Source organism: Alosa sapidissima, chromosome 2, assembly GCF_018492685.1.
Source record: "Alosa sapidissima isolate fAloSap1 chromosome 2, fAloSap1.pri, whole genome shotgun sequence".
NCBI classification, from domain to species: Eukaryota; Metazoa; Chordata; class Actinopteri; order Clupeiformes; family Clupeidae; genus Alosa; species Alosa sapidissima.
The window spans coordinates 27142230-27151424 of record NC_055958.1 but is presented as its reverse complement, the minus strand read 5'-3'; positions in this window follow the sequence as shown (position 1 = coordinate 27151424).

The window sequence follows — 9195 nt, the reverse complement described above, 5'->3', positions numbered from 1 at the left end:
GAATGCCAAAACCAGCCGGCGAGGTCAAAGCACAACTCCACAGAGAGAGGGAGACAGGGTGAAAGAGACAGAGAGAGAGAGAGAGAGAGAGAGAGAGAAAGAGAGGAAGGGAGAGAGGAAGGGAGGAAGGGAGAGAGGAAGGGAATTACAAACACTAAGATAAGATCATTTGAAATTTGAAATATGTTTTTGATTAAGCTATGTTTGGTATAATTGAAACAAATTACTTTCCATTTTCCATTGCAGGGGCAGCATATTCTTCCAACGAAGAATATCTTCCTGAAATATATGTCTGATTAAGCTTAATTAAGACATGTTTGGTGTAATTGAAACAAATTGTTTTCTTTCTTCCAGTGCAGGGGCAGCATATTCTTCTGAGAAAAATATTTTCAACGCTCTAATTTCTCATTTCTAATTTGAAAAAAGCAATTACTGATCTTATGATACATTTTTTTTTTACTTTTGCATCACTTCATCAACAATCACATGTCAAGACACTATGATGATTAAGATAGTTAAGTACTGTTTGAGATGATTAAGCCTTTATAAATATGATGTGACAAGTGCTTATTGACTTAAATCTTCAAAAGTTGTGAAAACTAAATGTGATAACTCATTTCTCTTTACACTGATGGCAATTAAATTGAAACAACTAAATAGAACTACTTTGCAACTTAATAACTGATCACTTCACTTCACACACACACACACACACACACACATACTGTACACACACACACACACACACACACACACACACACACACACACACACACAGCCAAACACACACACACACACACACACAGGCTAACAGGTCATAGCCAGTCTCCTCTGGCCTGGCATGCAGGTGCTGCTCGGCTTGCCTTGAGCTCATTTGCATATATTAGCATGCTGTCAAACCAGCTATGTTTTGACAGCTTCACAAAACTGGAGCGAGCCCAATAAATACAGACAAGAGAAAACTGTGTGTGTGGGTGTGTGTGTGTGTGTCTGTGTGTCTGTGCATGCATGCGTGTGTGTGTGTGTGTGTTTACCTCAGGGTGGTGGGCTCTGTTTTAGAAATGACAGGTATGCTATCTTTACTGACCCAAGATTAAGAGGGATGTAGAAATTTGCCAATTAAAAAAAGACCAGTGCAACTCAATCTCCCATGTGCCCTCTTGTCTTCGCATCCCTCTTTTTTCTTCTCTCTCTCTCTCTCTCTCTCTCTCTCCTCTCCTGTCCCCCGCTGAGGGACACTGATGTCTGTTTACTGTTGTTGTGTCTCTGAGCAGGGAAGCTTGTAGGACTTGTAGCCCAGCGTGGGTCTTATAAGCATGCATACTTCTGCACAAACACACACACACACACACACACACACACACACACACACACACACACACACACACACACACACACACACACACACACACAGATACACACACACACACACACATACACACACACACACACACACAGATATAATGTGCATTCTTGAAAATGTGACCCTGAATAAACTGCAGTTGCACTAATTACCACAATTTGTTTTGTGCATTTTATGCAGCATCCTAGAATCAAAAAACAATCGCTGTGGTGCTTCATGTGTGTGTATGAAGCCACTGGAGTGGAAGAATTATAGTATATAAGTAGCGAAGGAAAGGAGGATATGAAGGGATTTTAGCGATAGAGAGAGGGGGCAGAGAGAGAGAGAGGGAGAGAGAGAGAGATTAGAGGATGTAAGAGATGTAGATAGATAGATACTACAGCGTAATGGTTGGGCAGACAATCAACGACCTTTATTGTGTGACAAAGGCCGGACTGTTCCACTGCGGCTGCAAGCAAGCAGGCCATCTGTCTGCAGCACCTCACAGTAAAAACATTGTGTTGCATCACTGACTCATCTACACACACACACACACACACACACACACACACACACACACACACACACACACACACACACACACACACACACACACGCACACACACACGCTCTCTCTCTGAAATGTCTGTGATCCAAAACATTACATCCCTCCCTTTAGTCCAGCCAGCAGCTCATAACAATAGAAGGCATCTCCTCTCTGAGCAATGATATCATCAAGAGAACCCAAAGCTCTCTGTTTCTCTCTCTCTTTGTCTCTCTCTCTCTCCCTCACACACACACATACACACACATACACACACATGCAAAGAAAAAGTCCAAAAAACACACACTATGTTAAAGGACTGTGTTCTTCTGTTAAAGTGTGGCTGAATCTATAATTGCTGTGTCTGCCTCTGGATGAGCATGTGCTTGTCTTGGTGCGTGTGTGTGTCTTTTGCACGCATGTAAGGCACTTTGGAGCAGCACAATAAGATCTGGTCGCCATACAGCCCCCGTGACAGTGGAGTATTGAAAGGCTATGGGAGAAGAGAGAGATGTCTGTGCACGCGTGAACAGACCACAGTGAAGAAGCAGCATGGGAACGACAGACCCAGAGAGAAGAAGAAGAAAAGAGAGAGGAAGAGAGAAAGTGTCCTCAGTCCTTCTCCAGACACTCTTCTGTTTCTCAGCTGGCTGTCAGAGAGGCCATCTTTATGCCCTCCTCTGTTTGTCTGCGTGTGAGTGTGAGTATGTGTGTGTGTGTGTGTGTGTGTGTGTGTGTGTGTAAGCGTACTGTTCTGCAGCAGGTTCTCTCATGCTCACAGCTGTGGACCGGGTGTGAAGTTAAAGGATGCCCAAGGAAACTGTGGTCATCACCCGGGTGACACATTACGGCATCTGCACCTGCACGTGCACGCAGCACGCACACACACACACACACACACACACACAAACAGAATTTAACAAACAATCCTTTTCAGACAAACACCTACTTCAGACAAACACTCCTCGGCTAATTCTGTCTTGTGTCTTACAGTGGCATAGTGTGTCTCACAGTAGACTGCTATATGACTGTACTCTATAACTGTACTCTATAATGCTGATTTATGCATTTATGCTGTACACAACTTATCAAGAGTTAATTTTTCACCAATACAAATGATCTGATTAACAAAGTCATCACAGAGCTTCAAGGGTATGTTGACTATCATGTGTTCAAAAGGCCTCTCACTTGAGGAATATATACTATTTACAGTAGCTGTGCTTGTTGTCTAGAGTTATATATACTGTATAACAAGCTTTAATGTAAAAATGAGCAGCATTAATGTATAGCTTAATGTATAGATATTGCAGTTTCTGAAAATGAATTACAGCATAGAGTAATATGGGAGAGAAGATGGTTTTCTCACACACACACAGGGGCGCTGCTAGAAAATTTGGGCCCTATGACAAACAATGATTCTGGGCCCCCCGATTATTAGTATAACCAATCCCCATCCCACCCCCTCCAGCAGTGCCCCTGCACACACACATGCACACACACACATATACATGCACACACACACATACAGATGTATATATTTATGTACATATTTCCTTCCCCACCATGTCTCTGCTCAGGTAACCAATGGGGTTGAGGGTCTGATTTCCCGAGAGAGAGACAGAAATAGAGAGACAAAGAGAGAGATGGCCTGCTTATATCCCTGGTGGCCATTCCCCCATTCCTGCTAGGGAAAACATTTTGGAGTCAGCGTTGGTCACCGGCGCTGTGTGAATGCCTCGTTTTGGTCTCTGGAATAATCAGTCAGGTGATTACAGTGGGAAGGGTTTCTTTGGAGTAATGACTTCAGGGACACTGTTTTAGCTGGCCTACAGTGCCAAACCCTTGGGTCTGTCCACACTCACTAGAAATCCTGCCAACATGTTATTTAAACTCTTACTTGCTGGATTTACAGCATTATCTCCTGTGCCCCTGTTTCTTAGAGTATAGGAGAATGATATATTTACATATTTGTCATCCAATGTGACTGACAGATGGCTGAACTGAAGCTCAGGGGCTCAGTGGACAACAGAACACTGACTAGAGTCAAGAGAAAACTATAGTTTCTCATTCTGTGGGTACTTTGTGGACTGTGGGTGGGTGGACTGTGGGTGCTTTGTGGACTTCTTGTTTGCAATGTGAAATGGTCTTTTTAGTCAGAGGATGTCATATGAATACCCATACTTCACTGGGCTGTTGATAAATGCTCTTATCGATAGCCGCCCCTCTTGCTGTGTTTGTGCCGCTGTTTCACACTGAATCTGTTTCTTTTGCTCGTTTGTTCTCAGTCTCTCCCCAGGTGGGATAAAAAAAACATGAAGTCGGTGTGTCTAATTTTCCCTGCGGGAGACTCGGGAGTCAGGTGATCCGTGACATTACCCCGCGAGACCCCCGAGTGGATGTTGACGGGGAGGTTCAGTCTTTTGCACTCTATTACTGCCATTAACCTGAGCTAATGAGCACGCCATTTAGAGCAGGAGGTAACCTAGTAGAAGGACAACGTGAGTGAGTGTGTGTGCGTCTGTGTGTGTGTGTGTCCATTTTTCCCCCTCTGAAATGGTTAATTTAGCAGAAGAAGAAGACGTGTGTGTGCGTGTGTGTATATTTTCCCCCCGAAGTGGTTAATTTAGTAGAAGAACATCTGATTGTGAGTCTGGCTGACATGTATTGGCCATTAGTGGCCAGAGGACCCAAACAGCAGGGCTGCAGGAGACAGTGGGCCACAATAGTGCAGGCATTGGTGCATGCACACCAGTTCACAGGGTCACTGAGTTCATAGACTATACTGGAAGACATTGGATGTATATGTGTGTGTGTGTGTGTGTGTGTGTGTGTTTGTGTGTATGTGTGTATGTGTGTGTGTGTGTGTGTGCACGCTTGTCTGAGTGACTTCAAATATTTCATGCAGCTTTCATACACCTGCAACATGGTACAGTTTATCATTTTTATCTGTTTAAACATGTTTATCCGCATTTCTCATTCAACCAACTAAATACACACACACATACGCAAATCTTGGAGGATCTGACCTCATGCGTTGGCATTACACAATCCAGCACTGCTGACAGTCAGGCCCGTCGTCCTCAGCAACAGCTGCTGGGAGGCGATGATGTCGTCTGACACAATACGTCATGTGAACGGTAACAATGATGGGCTTGTGCGAGCAGAATGCCATCATACCTCGCTTTGCTCTGCTTTGCTGTCGTTGTTGTTGTTGTTGTTATTGTTGTTTGGAAGGTTCGGCGTAAGACTCATAAAAACACTGAGGGTCTTAACCCAGGGCTTGGTGCAGACAAAAGGAAAGGGCTTGTGTATGCGGTGGTGACAAGCACGCAACAATGCACCGCGCGGGGGGAAGTGGGTCATGGGAAGAAGACCTGATTTAGAGGAGAGGTGCATCATGGGAAGGACACCCTCTTTTGGGGACGCAGTCCTGGGCGTGGGATCAGGGAGGAAATCTACATATAATAGTATGCCTCTAAAGTAACCGCTTAGAAAATGTGTCATCTTGCTTCTCATTGAACCATGTCATAGCATTTACTTCTTCCCTGTTTACTAGTTAAGGATATTAATGTATTTTCACACCACATCTAGCTCTTTGTGTGTGCTCAGAGCAGCTTTCATCATTCCTAAGTCATAAATAGTCATAAATATTAAAGTCTGTTTTGGCAAGAAGACGTGGATGCAACAGATTAGGTTTGTGAACAGTGCTTAAGTGGCCTGCATTGTATTAGCATTTAGCAAATGAGTAAACAGAACTGAGTTAAAACTGGAGCCAACTAAGAAAAGTAAACACTCATTAAAATGAATGCTGATTGCAGAGTTGAAATGATGGAGGACTCTAGGAATTAAAATGAAGATAAAATGTCTGGCAACTACTGGAAAAAAATCTAGATTGACATGGCATTTGGCATGTATAATTATTCTTTTAGTTGTGTTTCTCAGACTTTTTCAGACCAAGGACCACTTAACCAATAAAAAAACCTCACGGACCACCTAGCTAAAAAAAAAAGTAGACCTACTTTAACAGTATATTAGGGCCAGCCGTGGCCTACTGGTTAGCGCTTCAGACTTGTAACCGGACAGTTGCCGGTTCGAATCGCGACCGGCACCTAACCCCTCACTGCTCCCCGAGCGCCGCTGTTGTTGCAGGCAGCTCACTGTGCCGGGATTAGTGTGTGTGCAGTGTGTTTCACTAATTCACGGATTGGGATAAATGCAGGGATCAAAAGAGTATATATACTTATACTTATATATATTAAACAATAGGCCTACTCACCTTGCTTATTGTGTCAGAGAATTCATATGATTTAAAGTGGCAGTTACATGTAGCTTACATAGGCATGTTACATACAAGTTGGTTCAACATTGCAAACAAGTCATCTATATTATATTTTACCATGTCTGCTCACAGACCACTTGGGATAGCTTGCGGACCACCAGTGGTCCCCGGACCACACTTTCAGAAACACTGTACTAGATGATCAAACCACTCACTAACTATAGAATAAAAATGAATTATTGTTTAAGGAAAAATAATTATTGGTTTAATATTTCAGTATATATTCAACTTATTAATTTTGGCAACCTATATTGAATATGATATAGAGGTGTATTGTTTTTTGCCAGCGCTGCCTTTTTATCTAAATAAATCTCCATCCCCTGGGACTTGCCATATGTTCATCAATCGATCTGTTGTTATTTGCTTGGATTTACACCTTATTTTTCTATGGCTTTCTGTTCAAATCTATGCTCTCTCTGGTTCCCTTTCACCTGTGTCAGGTCTCAGCTTCCCCCCTCTCCTCCCTCATGAGTCATACACAGTAACAGTGTGTGCCCCCCGCCGATGTTCCCCCAGGGGCCTGGGGCCGCCTCATTAGTGGGTATTTTCTCCATGTTTGTTAATTGTGTCCTGGTTTCCTCAACACCTGCCCCTGCCACCCCCACTCCTCCCCTCCGCCATTCACTCTCCCATTCTACCCAACTCTCCACATCCTCCATTCTCTTAACCCACTCTCTTTCCTACACTGCATTTCCAATCAAAACTTGCCCCAGCTTTCGGTCTATTGCCCTAACCCTATAACATAACATCTTCATATCTTCTCCCTTTTGTTTTGTCTCCTCTCCTCTCCTCTCCTCCCTCCCTCGCTCCTCTCATCCGTGACGCTCATCTGTGCTCCCTAACCGGCTCTAATTGTCATCATAAGGTTGCGCTGGCTGTCACAACTGGAGAACAGACTGCAGACCGACAACACACAGCCGGCTCCCGTCAGCCCCCAGAGGGGCCCGGGGCCCCAGAGCCAGGGGGACCCCCGAGAATATACACTGGGATAGTGTAACTAACTAACAATGGTGGACTGGGACAGAGAGAGAGAGATGAAGAAAGAGAGGGAGAAAGAGAGAGAGAGAGAGAGAGAGAGAGAGAGAGAGAGAGAGAGAAAGACACAGAGGGCTAGATGTACTACATTTGTGAACATATTGTGTACAGGGTATTTATCATTCTTTCACTTCATCGGGTAATCTGCGCCTTTCTCCGCCCCCCTACCGCAATTTACGAACGTCCAAACGTTTAGCAATCATGAAATAATACAATGAATGATAAGATGTCAACAAGCAGGGAGATAATGAAGATCAGTAGTTCTACTCAAACTACTTGTGCACGTAGGCTATGGAAGATTGGTCAAATCTAGCAAGTAGGAAAGTTTAAGTGGATGACGTGAAAGTTAAAGTAAGACATTAGGCCAACGAAGGTTTAGGTTGCTTTTGATATAGTAGAAAGACGCAAAACTGGTGCTCTAAATAGCGATTCTGTTGACATTGAAAGGTTCTCTTATTGACGCATTTAACCGCAATTTGGATTAACACCTGCTTTTACAAGGCAGAAATATTTAGGCGCAGAATAGACGTGTGCGTTCACAAGCAGTTTTTTTATATACCACGGCATACATAATTAGGCGTTCTTTACGCTTCCCCTCCCATCTCTTTACGCTAAACTCCCACTTTCCCCTTGACCCTCCCATGGATGCATATGCATGACACGGAAAAGCGCAATTTGCCATGTTCAGCTCCTGCCACAGGCAGTCTGTGCTTTTACCTCAGTGCGGCCTGTTTGTACAAACCTCGCCATGATTTTATGCGCTCGTTGCTAAACAAATACGCCTGATGTGGGCGAAAAAGCGTTAGTACATCTGGCCTAGAGAGAGAGAGAGAGAGAGAGAGGAAGAGAATGTAAGACAGAGAGAGAGAAAGAGAGAGAGGGAGAAAGAGGAAGACAGAGAGAGAGAGGAATAGATACACAGAGAGAGAAAGAGGAGAGAGAGATGTTGAAAAAAGAGGATAGAATCTGTTAACAAGGCCAAATTGGGAATGCAATGAGAATGAAAACTTGGCATAGGGGAGAATGGGGTAAGTTGAGCATAGGGGTAAGATGAGCCACACCTTTTTTCTAGGAAACCGTAAATACATTTTATCATATGACAGCATTTTAAGGAAGAGGGAATCATATGTGGAAAGGTACAGCACATGGCAAATGTGATAAAAAAAAATATAAGAGGTAAAAAAAAAAGATTTTTCCAAGTTAGGGTGATTTAGAGAAAACGTGAATAGAACAACATTCAAATGCATTACACCTCAATTGGTGCCCTTTTAAGCTATGATGTGAGGGCTAAACAAAATCATGAGCTTGTTGTGAGAAGCATTTTCTTAAGATAAGCCACTAGGGCTGGGGTAAGTTGAGCCAGCTAACTGGTACTTGTATAGCATCTGTAAGATTTTTAAGTTTGCCTTGATTTTGTGACCTCATTCTATGTTTCCTTAATGTTAAGAGCTAAAAAGATTAGCATTTTAATCGCAAATTAATCAGACTTATTTAAGTGAATTAAATGGGTGAATTCAAAGGTAAACAGGCAACAAAAAATGTAATAGGCCTAAACATGTCTTAGTTGAATCTATTTAGCAAATTTAGTTAAATGTTGGTAGAAATTAAATTATTGTTTGAAGAAAATAAAAATGTCTTTTTGACATTTTTGTGTTGGCCCAACTTACCCCACACCTAGGCTTATCTTACCTCACATACAGTATGGGGTAAGTTATGCCACGAGTCCAACGTTTTTGCAGAGAGCATATCTCTTTACCCTTATAAGTGATCAAAGAGTTGTTGGTTACATAAGTTGTAGAATACTTTGAATACAGAATTTGTGTTTGGTGTGGAGGTTACAAAACAAAACCTCTTTGACACATTAGAATGATGAAGAATGTAAAAAATGGTTCATCTTACCCCGTTCTCCCAGTCTATCTGCCTAACAGTCCATCT